The sequence below is a fragment of the Triturus cristatus genome, chromosome 3_2, assembly GCF_964204655.1.
Source record: "Triturus cristatus chromosome 3_2, aTriCri1.1, whole genome shotgun sequence".
Classification (NCBI taxonomy): domain Eukaryota; kingdom Metazoa; phylum Chordata; class Amphibia; order Caudata; family Salamandridae; genus Triturus; species Triturus cristatus.
The window spans coordinates 254,738,463-254,760,438 of NC_140584.1; the positions used below are offsets into that span (position 1 = coordinate 254,738,463).

Below are 21,976 nucleotides of genomic sequence, written 5' to 3' on the forward strand. Positions count from 1 at the left end.
TAGCTGAACTAACTATAACAGGGGAATTTCAATGGTTTTGTACAAGTGAAAAGTCCAGCTAACTATAACGCCCCTGAAACCTATGGTTTTTTCAGTGAATATAAATATATATACAGATATTCTTGTGTTGTATTAAGTTTGATTAGTAGAATTGTATTGTAATAACAAACATGTGCAAGTGAATGAACAGGAAAAGTATTTTGTGCCACGCAGAAGAGAAATGAAATGGTGTTTATATTCGAAACTGTAACCTTTAGTATATTGCATTTGTCTAACGAAAAGCTTATGTGTAAAGTGATGATTTCTATGTGCACCATAATGAAGATTGCACGAAGAAATAAGGAGTTATGCTTAACGTGTAATAATTGTAGATGTTGTAGCGCAAAGTAATATTAAAATGAGTGTATAATTTGATGTGTAAAGGACTAAACAAATGTTCATGTTGTACTCATGAAAGGCCTGGTCATTTATTCTTATGTTGGCCGAATTGTGTAGGCCTGAAAATGTAATTTCCCTGGTAAGCTCTCGCATTTGGAGGCAGTCAGCGAGTTTCATGTGTATGCAAGAATGTTCTGTTCTCATATTTCAGTTGCAGGTGGAAGAAGCTGCCTTTGTTAGTTAGAACCAACACCTTTTGTTTTAGGAGTCAGGCATGGAGGAGGAGTGAAACATTGTAAACAGAAGGTCGATAATTGGGAGCCGGTGTTCTTTCTCATTGAGGAGGCCTGGGAAACAAGGTCATAGGACTACATCTGGAGAAGAGGATGGAAAACTACCTAGGAGAGGTGTCCGTTAGCATGAGGTGATCTGTGGGCGTTTTACATCTTTGCTTTTTTTAATAGAGAAAGAGCCCCGAGGGAAGAGAGGCAGAAGGAGACAGGATGAGTTAGGTGAAGGGGGTCAATAAATCGATCTGGGAAAGAGCACCTTAGAGCGAGCTCTGTAGCTTTGGCTACCTGAATAACTCTGTGAATGTACTTCTTAGGAAGTCATCACAAACTGACACCTTTCACCAACTTTGCCTGGGGAATGTTAAGTAGGGATGTCACCTTAGAGCTAGAGTAGGGATAGTTTAATGTCATTTATTTCCAGCCACAGATGAAGTCTGACTTGAATATTGGAGCAATTATTGCTTGTGTCCTGTTCTTAGAACTTGTTATCCTATTCATGATTCATCGGATTAGACTCCTGCGTAGATATGGATTTGTATTAGTCCCCATGTACTTTTACAACCTCGTCTTGAGGTGCTTGTATATTTAGTTGTTTTTGGCTTTGTAATAAATCCCTTAATTTGCAATCTGTGATCTTTCCGAGTAACAGTTATTGGTTTTATTAAATTGTTGCCATGCTTCTCAGCAGGTAAAAAAAAAGATCTGTCGACCCAGGGTTCCTAGTAAGTTTTGATGGTGGAACCGACTTAATCAACATCATCAGGTAAGATTCTTTTAAATAGTGTACAAAAATGAAAAATCAGCCAAGTCACCCAAATAAATGTGTGGTATAATGGGAAGCTCAATTTGCATTGAAGGGTCACCACAAGTGCCCTTTGGTATTATGTGATGTATAATGGAAAGCTCAATGGGCTTAGAATGCTCAGCACAAGTGCACTTTAAAAGAATGAATGTCCCTTTCATCACTGCCATGGTAAAGATGCCAGTAGTGAGTCTGCTGTCATCCGTGCCCTAACATGTGACTTAACATGCAGCCTAAGTAGTTTTTATAGTTGGAGCAATCTTAAAGTCTATTACAAGAAAGGTTTTTGCACAGTGCATGCTGAACCTTTCTATTTGAAGGTGCTTTCAACGTGGTGATAAGGGGAAAGGAGGCACAGTGAAATAAGTTATTGGCTAAGATCACACAACTTGATCAAGTGAGAAGCCAGCACTGATGCCTATTTTCCTAGTTTTACATTGTGCAATGTGATAGCTGGATGGGTGTCTCTTTCATTCTACAGGTTTTCATCAAAGTTTGTGTCCTTAATTTGTTCATCCATTAAGAGGCTGTAGAGTAAGTAATGTTAATGCTTAAATTCTAAATGCAGGGTGATAATACAAGTGGAGCTGTACGTGGTGCAAAGCATGCCATGCAGATGCTTCTTCCTCTCACAGCAATGAAGCATCACCCCATCTCTTTCGTGGGCTAACATCTGTGTTCTCCTGCCTATTGTGCGTAGGCGAACACAATCCCCCTAATAATAAATGCACTAGTGGTTGTGTGTAAGAGGGGGGTACAGCTCCTTTGTAGGAGGCTCAGTTCCATTAAAATTAGCTCTTCCAGGGGGCACAGTTTTCCAATGTGCATTTCAAGGAGTACACTTAACATTAGTGAAATTACAAATGTGAATCCCAGATGGGTAAGCCTATCATTCAGACCCTCAGCAGGCATGCACAAACATACAGGCTGAATCAAGAAATGTGATCAGCTGCCAGCCAGGGACCGCAAACCTCTGGAAACTTTGCTTTAATATATATAAATTGATTCACTTTGTTCTGTGCTTGCTAAATCAGAATATCAAAGAACTGATCATTTATGGTCTCTTTGATTCAATGCGTTATCTGCATGGCACATCGAACCCTCACACACTAGCAGTGGCATATAATGTTTGCTATAATGGATAGTTTACAATCTGCATACCGTTGTGTTTTTGTTCAGATGGAATTCATTAAGCTTACCACTACAACTGATTCCTATGGAAAATCTAAATAAGGACGCTGGACAACTGTAATTTCTTTGTATGTAAGAGACATTTTTGTACTGTTTCTTCTGTTGTAAATCTTACTCTGGCTCCACAAGTGCATCTATACACAATTCTATTCTTTCTGCTCACTATTAGTCTCAACTGCAGCACATTTGGGCGTTCGCTATCACACCTTTCCTCTATCATCGCCAACTATGTCTGGTATACTTTTTTCTATCTCGGCATTGCTTTTCTTGTAATACTTAGACTGCCAGCACCTTTTTCCCGTACCTTTTTTCCCATACTGCTTTTTTCTAATGGAGTTGCCCGTACAGTTTTCTCTGGGATTTCTGATCTGTAATCAACTAGATCACGCACCTTGTCTCTGTAGCACTTGGGTGTTTCTCCTTTTTACTTCTTACTTTTCTTTTTTGTATTTTTTCTCCAATTTTTAACTTTCCATTTTTCTTGTTCACACTTGGTGATCGATTGACTCATTTTTAAATGCAATGCTTTCACTCACTATATTCCATGTACTTTACGCAACCTTGAAAAATCCCCAGGTGAATGGGCCAAAAAAGGGGGCGAAACACGTGTCGTCTGCTCTGGAACATTCTGGCACTTATTATTGTGTTGATTATTCCAACAATGATGGATTGAGGAAATTTCCCTTTGTGGAAAAAAATCACAATTGTACAACTGTACTACAAAACAACTTTGGATTTATTGTATTGTGGAAAACTCTAAAAATGAACACATTAATTAACAGTATATGAAAGGGGAGGACGTACTCATCTTTCCTTTACAAATCTTCACATGGAGACAAAGTAAGATTCAAACGTCGACAGATACCTTCCCACAACTAAAAGGGTATTGCACATAACAGGAAGGGAGAGCTGGACCTTGCACCACTTCGACTCAATGTCTCACCTGGTTGTCTAGGGGTCGCTGCTGTTGCTATCCCTGGCGACCCCCAAGTTGAGGTCCATGAACAATGTTAGGCAGGAGACAGATAAAATAAAGCAATGTTTGGCTGCAAAAATTAGGAGTCTCCTACCTGAATTAGGTCTGTTGGCATGTAATTTGAAGCTGTGCTTAAGAGCTACCTCTGTCGGAGGATGAGGCCAGGGTCCCTCCGGAGAGATAAGTTTTGTTGGAGAGCATGCCCGGAAAAAGTTTATTATACACTTACTCTCCTTAGTAATACCTGATGTTCTGACTACGCTTGATCATTCTTCCTACAACGCATTTAAGACATCAGTAAAATAGCACAGCTTAAATGTTAGAACCAACAAGACTCAATAATAGAATCAGGCAGGTATTAGATTAATTTGGTTATTGTATTAAAGATTCAAAAGCCAAAGCAATAAGAAATCTTTTTAGAATTTCAGTTAGGAATATCACAGCTTGCATTAAAGAGCCAAACATTTAGGCAAGCCTTTATCGGATGGATATTAGAAAAATCAGTTTACAGAGTTGCAGAGTCCCACTACCATTAAAGGCAGAAGGATAGTTTGTTTGTCTAACAGCTCAAATCCTATATAGAAGGGGAAAGAGTTCAAATTTAAAGCAGTGGCTTAACAAAGGCCCCCACAGTGCGGGGGCCCCCTAGCTCCGGGGGGGCCCTCTGCACAGTGCCCTGGCCTGAGAGCTACTGAGTGAGTCCAGAGGGGGGCCCCTCCATGTACTTTGCTGGGGGGGCCCTCAAGTTTTGTTAAACCACTGATTTAAAGTCCATTAATAGCAAGTTCATTAGCATAGAACAAAAGAAATAAAGAAAAATTAAAATGAAATGGTTCGGCAAAGAGGGTTTCAGTCCAAATGTAAGAGGATGGCTCTTATTAATCATCAAAAAATGATCAACACAACGTCCTCTAAGAATAGAAAAAATCAGAATGGCGGTGTCCTTCCTTTGGGTTTTTTTCTTTTATAAAGTCCCAACAAGGTCCCAGTGATGTAGCATCACACCACCATTAAAAGACTGTCATAGGCTCAGATTCACATAACGTCACCTAAGACACTCACAACAGTGAGATGCTTTCCCATGCTAGTCATGAGAAACAAAAGATTTTAAAAAACACAGAGGTCTAACATCGGTGAAAAAGAAATACAAAGTAACCATCTATAGCAACAGCTGAAATTCTGCTCCCACAAGAATAATTCACAGTGAACGATGGATAAATATTTAGGAATGTCAAAAGTTATACATGTACAGAACAAATAAAGCAGCATTTCACTAGTTGTAAATGGACCTTTGTATTAATTAGGTCCTGGGAACGGTCAGCATTAGAGTAAAAAGCATTTTCGATAAAGCCTTTTAAATTGGCATTAATCATTTAAAATGAAATAAACTCAAAATCAATATCAAATATAGTGTAATAAAATCAATTCAAATAGGGAATATGTAGAACTTTCACCAGACATTATTACATAGAAATAGCTAACGTTAGAAATACCCTACTACCACAATATTCATACAAGTATATCATTTTCTAAATTCACACCAGAAAAGGTGTTTTTCACTTTTCATAAACTATGGAACCTCTAGTATTATTATGCAAAATTTCCAGATCGCACCTAGTTTCTACACATTTTTGTACCAAATTTCTAAATGGTGAATTCCAACAGAAGGCATTAAAAACACTAGGCCACTTTATCAATAGAACATTTTCATCAATAAATGCTAATAAACAACATGTTTATAATAAGTTAATTAGTGCAACTCATTTACATGTATTAGTATTACTTTGTTGGTATGTTTTTTTTAATATTGCATTTTAAAGCACAAAGCATAGTTTCATGTGTCACTGTGTTCAATATGTGCAAAGTGCACTTTCAGCTTTACATGTCTTTAATTAGTAAATGTGTTGTGTATTATGATTTTTAAAATCTTGCTTCATCAATGTGTTTTCTGTTCTGAGGTTTTAATTGCTAGATGACTGAAGGAGAAGATATTTTGCTTTCTAACCATATTGCTGCAGTCTGTATTATAGAATGAAAAGGGGTGAGAAGGAGTAGAGGTTTGCTGACATTATGCAGTCTTGATAAAACCTGATCGTGCTGACCTCTCTCCAGAATCTTTTAGTGCAGCCAATGCTTTAAATGGGCAGGTACTTTGTAGGGTCTAACTCGTTTATAGGGCAATCAGGCAATGTAAGTGGGCTGGTCTGACAGGTCAGGGTGTGGCCCCGTTTTATGCTCTGGGGGCTGGTTTTTACTGTTCATTTCCCTATTAAAACAGCAAACTCAAGACAATGTAGTCTTCCATACCTTGCAAAACATTTATACAGCGTTACTTTATAAGGTCAGAACTGACAAGTTGAAAAGATAGGCCATGTTTTTGGCCATCGGATTTGCTTAAATGGGTCCACTTTAATTTGGTGCATGTGACTATTGCAATTTTACAGGGAGAGTACCAGCACTTCTCAGTAATTAACTCAATACCAGCACCATACATGCCAAACATTTTAGAACAGGAAAATGGGAGATTTTGAAAAAACAAGCATGTGCATGGGCACCAGGCAGGCACTCTTTGTTGGTGGAGGCAGCCGGCAGTAGGCTGGTGCACCTTGCACACTTAGGGCATCATTAGGATGGCCATCCTCACAGAAAATGGGACTGCCTGCCAGCAGCACCTGCCGCAATGCCAAAAGTGCATGTTGTGCATATGCATGCACAACGTGGCAGGCACCGTGCGGTGCCTGCCATGTTGTGCATGCACATGCAGGGGGGTACCATAGGTACCCCCCATGTGCCTCCCCCACCCTCCCAACATTCTGGGGGCCGACACTGGGCCCCCAACTTGAAAATCCGCATGCCTTTCCACGGCGGCAACGCCGCCATGGAATGGCTGCCTCCCGCCTGCATCCTGATATGAATGGTGGTGTCTAGCAGACACTGCCACCATATTAAACCCTTTTCCGCCCGGTTGACTTGTCTACCAGGCGGAAAAGCGGCGGATGGTCTTCCCGTCTGCCGTGGTACCCCCGCCATACTAATTTGGCGGGGGAAATGGGTGGCGGGCGGGGAAGGATGTAGGGTGGATTGCCACCACCATGCAGGCGGTAGAGATCCACCCTACATCTGAATGGGCCCCTTAGAGTGGCCGCTGTTGTACCCAGGTAGGTGCGATTTCCACAGTAGTGTGCTCGCACCACTTCCCTGAGTACCAATTAGGCATGGTCTATAGTGCTTTTTAAGGATAGGTGGCTCTAGCCTATCTCTCATCAACCCTACCAACCTTACCAAAACAATCTGGACACATACCTGGATACACACTGAATGTGCAATGGTAGTAGTGAATCAATACTTCCCTTAATCAGTGATTTAAGCTTCTCATCGAGCCCCTAGGTTGCTTTTGCTGGAGGCTCTAGATTTCTTTCTGTCTTTTCATAGGGGCATAACAATCTCTTGGCATCATCACTTAGCACTTAATCATCTGACATCATCTTGGCTCAAACTGCTCACACCGACCTCAGTGGCCTGTACCCATGTCCAACAACCAACTACAAATAACCCTTCAATTGAAGCTATGAGGGAGAGCCTAACCGACAAGGAACTGTCAAACAGTTTCCTAGCCACCATAGAGGCCCAAACAAATGGTACACTTAGCCAAACTCTGATAGGTTGGAGATTGGAGGTCGGTCGAAAAAGTGTCTGACCTAGACCCAGACACATCTGTCTCCAATACCCACACATTGGCTGCAATAAGTGCCGCACAGGATACACTTGCCGGAGCCCTTCTCTGGCAATCAAGCAAGATGGAATTACAGATTGTCCTTGTTAGAACTGGGGGTCGCTAGTTGGCTGAGGTAGGTATCTTAGGCCAAATAGGGACCCTTGCTTCCATGTCAGGGAAAGGAAGAACACCTTCGCAGATAGCCCCTGCTCAACCCCTCGGTAGCTTGGCACGAGCAGCCAGGCTCATCTTCAAGGCAAGTGTGTAAAGTATTTGCAACCACACTCTCAGTAACCCAATGATGGCACCACAAATGGACTCCACACAAATTTCATAAAAGGAGGATGCTGGAAAAGCGCGTTAATTATGCTATGCTCGGTTTACGGGCGAAAGTAAATTTGTTGTAATGAGCCTATGATAGGTTAAAGAGGCAGAAATGTATTCGGTTGAATGTAAGCAGGATTTTGACAACATGTTAAATCTGATAGGCTGTCAGCGTGCGGACCGCATTGGAAAGTGCTCGGTTTTCAGGCGGGTGGAAGTTAGTGGGAACGTGCCCCTGATAGGTTAAGGAGGCGGAAACGTCTTTCGGCTAAACGTAAGGAGGAGTTTCACATTACGCTTAATTTGATTGGCTACCAGCGTGCGGACCAGATAGGAAGCCACCTAAAAATATGTAAATGAAAGGTCAACCAGTGGAGATTTGGATTGGATGGTTATACTTTTAAAACGTAGCAATGAGAAACACGCATTCATGCTGTGATACCAGACCGGCGGTGGATGTTGGCGAGGACGTATCAATGTGAACAGCGAGGTATGCTCGTTAGGGTCGATTTTTCTGATATTTGGACGGTCTTGAAATAGATTTAGGGGGCAATATTGATTCTGTCCTCCTTTATGTTTAGATTTACATAGAGATACTGGTTTCTTTGGAGAACGCTTTTGTTAAGAGGGGAACAGACTTGGATCTATATAAGGTTAAGTATCTTAGGAAACACTGTCGTTCTGAAAACAGCTAAGTTATTGTCTTTTGGATCATAGATTGTAGACTAATGGAATATTATGTTTCTTATATATTTAGAAAACTTTAACAAATTGTCACGGAGAGAAGAAGTGATTTTATTTACATAAGAGAGAGGATACTCAATGAATACTAGCATCTCTATATGGTTGAGATTTGCATTTACGTGAAATAACTCAGGAGGTATGTGTCAAATTATTATATATAGTTGATATTTGTGACTATTAGACCAGATTATAATATTTAATTATAATGATGGTAAGAGCAGTTGATTTAGAATGTTTTAAATGAATGTCATTCAGAATATAATACTTGACTAAGAAATTTGGGGTCAGAATCAAAATCAGAAATTGTGATTGTATACATACAGCACATGAATGGTTATACTTTTTGTAAAAAGTACGTGATTTGTTTTTGGGTAAATGTCAGACTGTTATATAGGCAGGTTTTTTGATAACCAATATATGTATAGATTCTCATTGTATAGATTAGTGATATGTTCTTTTTTATCTTTACCAGCCCTGATGAGGTCCCAAGAGGGACGAAATGCGTTGGCTGTGGTTATGTAACAAATTTGTGTTTAATTAATGGATTGGACTACTGAGAATTGTTGGAACAACATATATGAAAAATACAAGAAAGAATAAAAGAAATTCAATTGGAAAAGAAATCTTTTTCTGGATTCTGATTCTTTTTGGACTGCAATATTTGATTGTTAGATATTGATTACTTTTCCATTCCTTCCGGAAATTGACGTACCCATAACACACAGCAACGGTCAGTCCTTTCCTTCAGTCTCTTCAGCTGTTCCTTCCTTGGCAGAGGTTCCTCTTGACCACAAAGTAGTTTCAATCCTTTTCAGTCTTGATCAATCCAATTCCAACGTTCAGGGGTTTCAACTCTCATAGTTATACCCCTAAATGTCTTTGAAGACTTTATGTTCAGGGGGGCACTGACCAAACTAGTTCTGGGTGTCACCCTGCCAGTGACACCTTCTTCCTTTGATAGTGGGGGTCTGGATCCTCAATCACTTAGCAGGAGATGGAGCCATTGTTTTATGGCGGCAGCCCAGGCCTCTTCACCTCCAGGGGCTACTCCTCCCCCCTACAGTCCAGATGCAGGTCAGACTGTTGCTGTCTCACCTCCTCCCCTGAGTCAAGACATTCCCCAGATCCTATCGCTTTCAAATCCATACAGTCAATCCACAACCAGGCAGAGACACACAGAAATGTTAGAGCACAAAAACCCAGCCACTTCTAAAAGAATGGTTTCTAAACACACAATGCACAAACCACCTTCACAAAAAGATGTGTTATTGAATTGTGAGTTCAGGCACACCAAACTTCACCTCTCCTTCTTAAGCCTTTGGGAAGATAGACTGGAAAACATATTACACAGCCTACTCATTCTGTCCTATGAGCAAGATGGCCTATCAAAAGAGAGAAATGAAATGGAGAGTATTTCACTGTCAGGACATGGTACACTCCTCAGTACATGTCCTACCTTTCACATACACTGCACCCTGCCCAGGAGGTACCTTGGACCTACCATAGGGGTGTCTGATGTGCATAGAAAGGGAAGGGTAAGACCTGGCAAGTGGGTGCACATGTCAGGTCACCATGGCAGTTTAACAAACTGTGCGCAGGCACTGCAGTGGCAGGCCTGAGTTCTCTCTTTAAGGCTACTTGTGTGGGTGGCACAATTAGTGCTGCAAGCCCACTAGTAGCATTTGCATTACCAGCCCTGACACACATAGTGCACTTTACTAGGGACTTTTCTAGTAAGGCAAACATACCAATCATGGACAACCAATTACCATTACACTTTACACAGGGAGCACTTGCACTTTGAAACTGATCAGCAGTGGCAAAGTGCCCAAGTATCTAAGACAGTAAAACGAAATCCATCACAGCATCAAAAATATAGGAGGTAGAGGCAAAATGTCAGGGGTAATCACGCCAAGAAATGCCAGGTCTAACACGTGTCCCCTCCAGCCGAAAAGTAGGGGGAACTACCCACCCTCATGGGAGTTCTCATCACTAAGGTGGAAAAATCTGGATAGACCATCAGCATTGATGTTTTCTGTTCCGGGGCGGTGTTCCACCGTGAAGTTCATTCCCTGTAGGGAGATGGACTACCTCAACAGTTTTGGGTTCTCACCCCTCATCTTCAACAACCATCTGAGGAGTCTGTCATCGGTCTGAACCAGGAAGTGAGTCCCAAACAAGTAAAGCCTCAGCTTCTTCAGCGCCCAGACCACAGCAAAAGCTTCCCTTTCAATTGCACTCCACCTCTGTTCCCTGGGACGTAGACTCCTGCTAATGAAAAGCTACGAGTTGGTCCAAGCCCTCGTCGTTCAATTGCGAGAGTACCGCTCCCACACCATGCTCTGAAGCATCTGTCTGCACCATAAATTCTTTGGAGAAATCAGGCGCCTTGAGCACGGGCCGTGCACATGGCAGTGTTCAGGGTATCAAAAGCGGTCTGGCAGGCATCAGTCCAGATCACCTACTTGGGCTGTTTCTTTGACGTCAGTTCTGTCAAAGGGGCAACAATGGTACCATATCCCATCACAAACCGTCAGTAATACCCAGTGAGTCCTAAAAAGGCCCTCACTCCTGTCTGGGTTTTGGGGGGTTCCCAAGCCAGAATGGTATCAATCTTTGCCTGTAGGGGTGCCACCTGGCCGCTCCCTACCTGGTGTTCTAAGTACACCACAGAACCCTGCCCTATCTGGCACTTACTTGCCTTGATAGTTAGGCCTGCCCTCTGCAAGGCCTTCAACACTTCACAGAGGTGTTGCAAATGTTCCTCCCAACTGGAGCTGAACACAGCAATGTCATCCAGGTATGCGGCGCTGAATTCCTCCAGCCCACACAGCACCTGGTAAACCTGTCTCTGGATTGGTGGCAGGGGCGAATTTTAACCCAAAAGGCATAACTCTGAACTCTTAGTGCCCATCTGGTTTTGAAAACACTGACCTCTCCTTGGCCCCCTCCGTCAAGGCAATCTGCCAGTACCCAGATGTCAAGTCAAATGTACTGTGATACTGGGCAGCTCCCAGCTGATCCACAAGCTCATCAGCTCTGGGGATGGGATGGGGTGAGCGTCAGTCTTGGAGACCGCATTGAGCCCACGGTAATCCACACAGAACCGGAGTTCTGGGGTGGCACCAGGCGCAGCAACTTGTGGCACAAGGACCACTGGGCTAGCCCAGGGGCTGCTGAATGGCTCAATCACCCCTAGTGCCAGCATCTTGGAAACCTCCACCTAGATGCTGACCCTGACCTTATCAGCTACTCTGTAAAAAAATGTGTTTTACAGGCAGGCTGTCTCCAGTGTCCACTTCATGGACTCACCAATGGGTGACTCCTGGGGTCCGGGAGAACAGGGAGGCGAACTGACCCAATACCTGGCGACAGTCCCTCTGCTGTTCCAGGGTCAGGGTAGGTGAGCGGTTCACCCCATCCACTGACCCATCCTTCTCCTTGGCTGACAGGAGGTCAGGTAGAAGTTCACTCTACTCTTCCGCCCCGTCATCTGTAGCCAAGAGCATGGTCACATCAGACCTCTGAAAGTGTGGTTTGCGGCGGTTCACATGGAGGACCCTCAAAGGGTTCCTAGGAGACTGTAAGTCAACCAGATAGGTCACTTCGCTCCTGTGCTCCACCACCTCATAAGGCCCAGTCCACTTGTCCTGGAGCGCACAAGGCTCCATTGGCGTCATCACCCACACTTTTTGCCCAGGTTGAAACTTGACCAGAGTGGCATTCTGGTCGTACCACCGTTTCATTTTTTCCTGGCTGGCTTCCAGATTAGCCTGAGCAAGTTGCCTGAAATGCCCAGTTTGGTTCCTGAAGGCCAGCATATAGCTATTTACATCCTGGGGATGGGGGGTTCTAGGAGCCTTCTCCCAGCCCTCCTTCATCAAACTCAATGGTCCTCTTACAGGGTGTCCATACAGGAGCTCAAAGGGACTGAACCCTAAGGACTTCTGTGGCACCTCTCTGTAAGCAAACAGCAAGCATGGTAAGAGGATGTCCCACTTACACCTCATGGGTTCCTCAAAACCCATAATCATGCCCTTCAGGGTCCAGTTAAATCTCTGAACCAGACTGTTACCCTGGGGGTGGTAAGGCGTGGTGAACTTATAGGTTACACTGCACTCCTCCCACAGAGATTTCATATACCTAGATATGAAATTAGTACCCCTGTCGGACACCACCTCTCTGGGTAACCCCATGTGGGAGAAAATCCCCATCAGTGCACGGCCCACCACAGGGGCTGTCACCATCTGGAGAGGGATGGATCACCTGCTGCCTGGTTTGCTGCCTGTTGCCGCAAACCTACAAGAGAAGGGCACTTTTTCTGCTCCTCACAGAATTCCTCCCTGGAGGGCCCTCCCTCCTGCTCACACTCGGTCAGCTCAGGTAGGACCCCCAGTTCAGCTACTTGCTCCCCCGTAGGCTCCAGGGCATCCCCCTCAAGGGGGGCCTCCTCCTGGACCATGGGAACTTTGGGGGCCAGTTTCCCACGCCCCCTGTCTCTTCTCTTTAAGGCAGGCACCTGAGTCATTGTTTCAGGCTCCAGGTCCTCTTGAACACCTTTACTGGCTGCCATAGACCGAGTAGTCACACAAGCCCACTCAGCCAGACCCAACATCTCTAAATGCGCCTGGTGTACCACCTCCTTCCAGGGGGAACTCTCCAGGTCATTCCCCAGCAGACAGTCCACAGGCATGGACGGACTTACAATGGCCTTCAGGGAACCTGATACCCCCCCACTCAAAGGGAACTAGCGCCACCTTGCAGAGGCACACGGAGTTGTCTGCTGCAACTACAGGGTGAAGTACATTGGGAATTACCTGCTCCTCAGACACCCACTGACACCTGACGGATGTCAAACTGGCTCCTGTGTCTCTCAGAGTCTCCACCCTCCTTCCATTGATGGTCACCCACTGCCTGTACTTCTTAGCATTCTCAGGCAGAGAGACTTCCTGGACCATCTCTCGATCTCCTAATGAGACCAGGGTCAAAACTGCTTGCTTCTCCCCATTCCAATGACTCAATTCCTCCCTCAACACTACACTCACTAAACCCGGTGTTGGAGCACCAGTGGGTGCAGGTGACTTCTTGGGGCATTTAGGGGCAATGTGACCCACTTCTTTACAGAAATACTAAGTAGGAGGACCTCTGTTGTCCCACTTGCCCTTATGGGGCCAGGACCTCTTAGCCTTGGGGGACTGGGATCCTTTTAACTGGGAACTGCTTTGGGGCCCTTTAGTGAACCCCTTGTGGTTACCCTTGTCCTCCCCCACCTTCTGTGGGGAACCCTGTACATCTTTGATAGTGGTATCTCCAATCCCCTTGTGGACCCTGGTGCTGGTCCAGCGGTCTGCCTCTTCAGCAAGCTTATCGGTTTCAGTCAGTTTGCTGTCCAAAAGATGCTGGTCTCAGCTCTGGAACACACAGACTACTCAAGTGCTCCCAACTAATTAAATCGCATAAGCTCTTAAAATCAGTTACCTTGCTGCCCTTCATCCAACCATCCAGTGCAAGTGTGTACGCATTCACACACTCAACCCAAGTACTGGATTCCAGTTTCTTGAAGTTTCTGAATTTCTGCCTGTACTGTTCAGGAGTGAGCCCATATCTGAGACATAAAGCCTCCTTCATATTGGCTTAGGTCAGGGTTCCCCCCTCTCTAAAGGGGGTAAAACATCCCTCCCAGAAGCCTCAAAGTGTTTCCATAGGTCCGTCCTCCAATGCTTATTAGGCACCTCATTCATTCTCAGTGCGATCTCATATGCCGTGAACCATGCATAAATATCATTACCCCTTTGGTAATCTTGCACTAAGTTTCTGAGAGTGTACACCTTACCCACTGGCACTGATTGTGTGCTGCCACCATTTGAACTGGACTCCGCCTGTTTAACCTTCATGTCCAGTTAACTCATGCTTAATTCATGAGCTAAGAGAATCTTTTTCACTTCCAAGGTGAGAGTGTTCCTGCTCTCCTCTGCTCGCTTTTCACTTTCAATGAGCAGCTTTTTCTCTTCCGCTTGAGTTTTAAGTTTTAAAACCTCCAACTCATGCTCTCTGACCCTTTGGTTTTCCTTCAGCTACTCTGGTGAAAAACAACTCCCTGAATGGCTACTACCAGCCCCTGAGGCTGGTCCTTCCACTGGCAGATCCTGTGGACCAAATCCATTCCCTAAGTCATCCTCATCCACCTAAACATCACCTGTCTCCTGAGCCCCTTTGGCTTCCCACCAGGCCCTCAAGGTCGTTTGCAGCTCCTCCTTCTTGGCGCTACTTTTCATGGGACATCCCAAAGCTCTGCAGACTTGCCTCAATTGGTCAACTTTGTAGGTAAGCAATGCCTCAATGTTGAACTCTAATTCTGCAGCCTCCCTGACTACTTTACTCCTCTGAGACATGATGTTTGGCTTAAAGGTCGCTCAAAAATAGAACCAAAAACTCAAAAAAACACAATATGTGGTTGTGTCGTGGTCTGTTCTAAAACTAGTGATGTACACCAATTAATGTGAGTGAATTTGCAAATACACGTTCAATCCCAAACCGCTGACCACCAATGTTAGAACTGGGGGTCACTAGTTGGCTGAGGTAGGTACCTTAGGCCAAATAGGGACCCTTGCTTCCACATCAGGGAAAGGAAGGACACCTTCTCAGATAGCCCCTGCTCACCCCCTCGGTAGCTTGGCACAAGCAGCCAGGCTTATCATCAAGGCAAGTGTGTAAAGTATTTGCAACCACGCTCTCAGTAACTCAATGATGACACCACTAATGGACTCCACACGAATTTCATAAAAACAAGTATTTATTTATATAAAAAGATATATGATGAGACCACACAATATAAATCCAACATATGCGTATTTGTAATATTTCTCCTGGCCGGTTATTAGGCCAGCCAGCCCTTGTAGGTTCTGGCGATATTAATGAGCAATTCTAGATGATCCACTGCAGTCCTAATGCAATACTATGCAGTTCGTAATGCAAGAATCATGCGCTTCGCAATGTGAAAATAATGTAGTTTGTTATGCAACAATCTAGCAGCTCGTAATGCCAAAATAATTTAATGCGTAATGCAACAATCAGGTAGTTTGACAGGCAAAAATAGTGCAATGCGTAATGCACACAATCAGGCAGTTCATAATGCAGAAATAATGCAATGTGTAATGCAAGAATCAGGCAGTCCTTAATGCAGAAATAATGCAATGCGTAATGCCACAATCAGGTAGTTCGAAATGCAGAAATTATGCAATGTGTAATATACTCCAGCACCGATCATGTTGCTTTAGACGGTCTCTCCGCCACATGTACTGACTCCCGATCAGCTTCCGCCAACAGATGCCCCCAACACGGGTATGGTGTAAACCAAAGTGCAGCTCCGCACTCCTGCCCCGTTACTGCGACTCCTTAACAAGTACGGGCCGCGATACGAGCTGAAGCAGAGGCTTGTGCTGCAAGAATGGGAGAGGTTGAGAGCGTCTCTCTCCGAGCCGGCACCCCGCCCCAGGTGGTGACACTTGTTACCTGGGGGGTGCGACCTTGCTCTCCTCTCCTCTTCCCGTGACTTGGGCCTCCGATGCGACTTTGTGGATTCCGGGCTGTGGGACTCGGCCCTCCCCCGACGGGGTTGGTTCGAGGTCCCGCTCTGGCAATGGGGGGCTTGGGCCTGCGGCACAGCTCCTCTGAGAATGCCGGTCCGGGCCGCTGGTGATAACGAAGCTCTCAGGCTGCAACAGGGCACACGCACACAGCGTTGCTGAGACTCACTTGAACTTCGGGTGTGCACGATCGCAGGGCAATCCTCACAAAGGTCTCAGGCTGCACGAAGCACACGCACACAGCATAGCTGAAACTCACATAGACTCCGGGTGTGCACGATAACAGGGAAATCCTCACGAAGCTCTCAGGATGCACAAAGCAAAATCACACAGCGTCGCTGAGACTCACTTGGATTCCGGGTGTGCACGATAACAGGGCAATACTCACGAAGGTCTCAGGTTGCACAAAGCACATGCACAAAGCATCGCTGAGACTCACTTGGATTCCGGGTGCACGCGATCACAGGACAATCCTCACGAAGGGCTCAGGCTGCACGAAGCACACGCACACAGCGTCGCTGAGACTCTCTTGGACTCCAGGTGCCCACTATAACAGGGCAAATCTTATGAGGGTCTCAGACTGCAAAAAGCACACACACACAGCGTCACTGAGACACTCCTGGAAACCTTTGTGTTCCTGAGTTTCCACAACAGGGAGCCAGCTCATCTTGGGCCATTGGGGACAAGTTACTTCAGGACACAGCACACAGCAAAGTCCTTTCAAGCAGGGGGACACAGCACACATCAAAGTCCCTTAGCCTTTACTTGGTTAAATCAGCAAACTGCAGGCCAGCCCCATAACACACAACAAGGGTCATTCCTTTCCTTCAGTCTCTTCAGCTGTTTCTTCCTTGGCAGAGGTTCCTCTTGACCACAAAGTAGTTTCAATCCTTTTCAGTCTTGATCAATCCAATTCCAACGTTCAGGGGTTTCAGCTCTCATAGTTATACCCCTAAATGTCTTTGAAGTCTTTGTGCTCAGGGGGGCACTGACCCCTGTCCAAACCAGTTCCGGGTGTCTCCCTGCCAGTGACACCTTCTTCTTTTGATAGTGGGGGTCTGGATCCTCAATCACTCAGCAGGAGATGGAGCCATTGTTTTATGGCGGCAGCCCAGACCTCTTCACCTCCAGGGGCTACTCCTCCCCTCTACACTCCAGATGCAGGTCAGCCTGTTGCTGTCTCACCTCCTCCCCTGGGTCAAGACATTCCCCAGATCCTATCACTTTCAGATCCAGACAGTCAATCCAACCCAGGCAGAGACACACAGAAATGTTAGAGCACAAAAACCCAGCCACTTCTAAACACACAATGCAAAAACCACCTTCACAAAAAGATGTGTTATTGAATTGTGAGTTCAGGCACACTAAACTTCACCTCTCCATCTTAAACCTTTGGGAAGATAGGCTGGAAAACATATTACACAGCCTCCCCATTCTGTCCTATGGGCAAGATGGCCTTTCAACAGTGAAAAACTAAATGGAGAGTATTTCACTGTCAGGACATGGTACACACCTCAGCACAAGTCCTACCTTTCACATACACTGCAACCTGCCCAGGGGTTACCTTGGACCTACCATAGGGGTGTCTGATGTGCATAGAAAGGGAAGATAAGGCCTAGCAAGTGGGTGTACTTGCCAGGACAATATGGCAGTTTAACAAACCTGAGTTCTCTCTTTAAGGCTACTTGTGTGGGTGGCACAATAAGTGCAGCAGGCCCACTAGTAGCATTTGCATTACCAGCCCTGGCACACAGAGTGCACTTTACTAGGGACTATACTAGTAAGGCAAACATACCAATCATGGACAACCAATTACCATTACACTTTACACAGGGAGCACTTGCACTTTGACACTGATCAGCAGTGGCAAAGTGCCCAAAGCATCGAAGCCAGTAAAACGAAATCCATCACAGCATCAAAAATAGATGAGGTAGAGGCAAAAAGTCAGGGGTAATCATGCCAAGAAATGCCAGGTCTAACAGACCTGATACAGTCATTGGCAAATCACCTGGCAGAATTAGGGAATACATTAAGTAGACTGGAGTCCAAAATGAGTGTACTAGAGAAGGACAAACGGTCCCCATGCTCTCCTATTATTGACTAGTTAAGCACTCTATCTGAGGTAAAAGGAGCATTAGTGGGTGCCGCCAAGGCCAACACAGCTAAAAGTGAGCCAATGATTCAAGAGATAAGCTCCAACTTAGGTGAGCTGTTTAGCTCACTGAATGCGGGACTGGGCACGCCAGAAGAAATCCAAGAGGAGAATAATTCTGTCAAGAAAAGATCCTGCAGACACAAGAGGGTGAGGAGGCAAGATCGATTAGAGCAGTCCCGGAATTGAACCGTCTGACGGTCCCAAATGTCGTGACGTTACACATGGAGCAGTCAGGGCTCGCAGCAGCTGGGCCACAGGCTCCCCATAGGTCACATTACTTGCCCTGAAGTACAGTCTGGGGTGGTTGCAAGAAAAACATAGAGATCCCATGGACAAAAGAACTCAGTAGGATTGGATGAGCTCAGCTTTAGTTCCAGGCAACACCTTTGGAGATGTGACGTGGGGCCCTCCAATGTGAGTGAATTTATTTGATCCATTGTGGCTCAAAAGTGAGCGAGCAATCTCCCCCACTGTGAATTCAGCCTTGCAGCAGGAGACTAACTGTTGAGATGCATTATTCAGCCATTTTCAAGGGAGTGAGAATAGTGGACTTTCTTGCAGCAGCAACCCAGTAGAGCCATTGTGGGCACAAAGAGGGCCCCCTTCCTCTCATTAACAGCCTGTTCCCCAGGCCAATAGGGGGAGGAAGATCATCACCAGCTAGAACTGGTCTTGATACCCCATTACTGTCCAAAAGGCCCACAGGATATACTTAAAGAGGAAATCTGCTGAGACTGTTCAGCCACATTTCTGCACTAAAATACATAAACTCGAAGGACCTTGAATGAGTGAGATTCGATCCACCACTCCTAAATTTAAATGGGGAAGTTACCACCTCAGTATGGAGGAGAGAGGACCAAAGGGACACAGTGTATGCAGAAAAGGCCACCTTCGCATAATGGGTGATTGATCTTCATAAACCCATACCAGCAAATTATCCGTACTTTCACATAAACCCACCCCCAAGACAGACAGCAATAAGGGTCCCGAAGAGCACATCAGGAGGGAAATTAGGCTGGGTTGCAGAAGAAGCCATAGGATTATGCACATCAACTTTTGTATGCACCCATTATCAGAGAGAGGAGAGGTATGCTCTGATATCCCAAGTTACACGCACATGGAGGAGGGTAATGTGGGAGAATCCCACAACCAAGAGACAGGGCTATCATTCTTTGCCCTGAACGAAGACTACGACAAGAATCCCAAAAGCTAAATACCAATCACCCAGTGATTTCAAAGATGTGGCTGGCCTTAAAAATGTCAGTTCTAGCAGGGAAGCAATGTCCTACCTGGAGGAAAGTTACATTATCTGCCTTGAGGAGACCGTGGTTCTAGCCCCGACGACATTGTCAAGTTTCCATGAGATTTTACACAGGTGATTCATACAAGTCATTTTGGGGTGCCCATCGGGGGATTTATCCATTTTCATCAAGCAAAGTAGCTGCCATAACACTGGATCTCAGCTGCACAGTGGCACAAGCAATTCTCATTCGGGGCCTGAAATTTAATTGTAAAGATATCAGCATGAACTGATAAATTGTATTTCAACACATCAAGAAAAGGAATGTTAGCGATGGTAAGCAACTTTCTTGACAGCTTTGAGTCGCTTCTCTTGGATTACCCCTGTCATGAAATCATAATTGCAGGAGATTTCATACCAGAGGTCTGGGGGACCCTCTGGAACGCACCAACCAGTTGAGTTCGGGGTCTAACATAAAAGGACTTCCTGTCAATCCATAAATTGATGTCGGCACAAATGGAGACTAAGGTGAAAGAGAAGGAACGGTCAGTCCCTCTAACTTGCAAACGCCTATAACCATCAATTATATATTTATTTCTGCGGGTTTAGCAGCCCAGCTTGTGAACTTTGAAATAACAGTTTGAACAGAAAGCAATCGCAACCCAATAAAGTGCACAATTAATCTAACTGAACAATTATCGGACAAGAGCAATCATGTGGGCACTTCAACAGGGGAAGAGACCGTGAATCTAGTAAAAAGATTAAAGTGGAGGCCGGAATATAGAACAACAGTCACCACCTGATTAGGTACATTTGAGCCCCCATTAAAGCTGAATCATCCAGAATCAGTCCTACTGATTTGGGAACAGTGTGTGGAAGACCTTAGAATGCTTCTGATGAGCAACGAGACTAAGTCCAATTCTCAATTGATGGGTCGGGATAACAGAACGGAATTCTACTATGACAAAGCAATAATTTCCACAAGAAAAGCTCTTCGCAAAGCCCAGCGGGCCCACCGCCAAATACTTTCTGTCACTACTGCAGCGGCAGTAAAACTTATCAGAATAACCCATAAAACACAAAAAAACTGTCTGGGAACAGTCAATCAATCAATCAATCAATCACTGCATTTGTAAAGCGCGCCACATACCCGAGAGGGTCTCAAGGCGCTGGGGAGGGGGGGGGTGCTACTGGTCGAAGAGCCAGGTCTTGAGGAGTCTTCTGAAGGCCAGCAGGTCCTGGGTCTGTCGTAGGATGGTGGGGAGAGTGTTCCAGGTCTTGGCGGCGAGGTAGGAGAAGGATCTGCCGCCGGCGGGGGTTTTTCGGATGCGAGGGACTGTGGCGAGGGCGAGGTTGGCTGGGCGGAGGCTTCGGGTGGGGGTGTGGAAGCTGAGTCGGTTGTTGAGGTAGGTCTGTCCGGTGTTGTGCAGTGCTTTGTGTGCGTGGATCAGGAGCGTGAAGGTGATCCTTTCGTTGATGGGGAGCCAGTGCAGGCCTCTCAGGTGGAGTGTGATGTGGCTGCGGCGGGGGACGTCGAGGATGAGTCGGGCTGAGGCATTCTGGATGCGTTGGAGTCGTCTCAGGAGCTTGTTTGTAGTTCCTGAGTAGAGGGCGTTCCCGTAGTCGAGTCTGTTGGTGATGAGGGCCTGGGTAACAGTTTTTCTCGTGTCAAGGGGGATCCATTTGAAGATCCTGCGGAGCATACGGAGGGTGTTGAAGCAGGACGCGGAGACGGCGTTGACTTGCCTGGTCATGGAGAGAGTGGAGTCGAGGATGACCCTCAGGTTGCGTGCGTGGTCCGTGGGTTCCGAGGCTGTGCCTAGTGACGTGGGCCACCAAGAGTCGTCCCAGGCTGATGTGGTGGGTCCGAGAATGAGGACCTCTGTCTTGTCTGAGTTCAGCTTCAGTCTGCTGTCCTTCATCCAGTCGGCTACGGCCTTCATTCCTCTGTGGAGGTTAGCTTTGGCAGTGTGGGGATCTTCGGTGAGGGATATGATCAGCTGGGTGTCGTTGGTGTAGGAGATGATGTTGAGGTTGTGTTGTCATGCGACGTGGGCGAGGGGGGCCATGTAGATATTGAACAGCGTCGGGCTGAGGGAGGATCCCTGTGGGAAGCCGCAGATGATCTCGGTGGTTTTGGAGCGGAAGGTTGGGAGGCGGACGCTCTGGGTTCTGCCGGAGAGGAAGGATGTGGTCCAGGCCAGGGCCTTCTCTCGGATACCGGCGTCATGGAGGTGTGCTGATAGGGTGTGGTGGCAGACCGTGTCAAAGGCTGCTGATAGGTCCAGGAGGATGAGGGCGGCTGTTTCTCCTTTGTCCATCAGTGTCCGGATGTCGTCAGTGGCGGCGATGAGGGCGGTCTCGGTGCTGTGGTTGCTGCGAAAACCAGATTGGGAAGGGTTCAGGATGTTGTTAACTTCGAGGTAGCGGGTCAGCTGTTTGTTGACAATCTTCTCGGTCACTTTTGCCGGGAAAGGGAGCAGGGAGATGGGCCAGAAGTTCTTGAGGTCCTTGTGGTCCGCATTGGGCTTCTTCAGAAGGGCGTTGATCTCGGCGTGCTTCCAGCTTTCTG

General features: G+C 45.9%; 1 protein-coding gene across 7 annotated transcripts in view; it reads left to right on the top strand.

Annotated features, from left to right (window-relative positions):
* The window catches only part of LOC146857071 (uncharacterized), a 187,735-nt gene that overhangs the window by 57,916 nt on the left and 107,843 nt on the right, over nucleotides 1–21,976 (top strand). For 3 of the 7 annotated variants that reach the window (XM_085646793.1, XM_085646796.1, XM_085646794.1), the window contains 2 exons: nucleotides 1,357–1,434; nucleotides 8,437–8,559. The gene's annotated coding sequence lies outside the window, so the exon portion shown is untranslated. Of the gene's footprint in view, nucleotides 1–1,356; nucleotides 1,435–8,436; nucleotides 8,560–8,895; nucleotides 8,995–21,976 lie in introns of those variants that run through there. The other 4 variants (XM_085646797.1, XM_085646798.1, XR_014979535.1 and 1 more) reach the window with 3 other exon arrangements.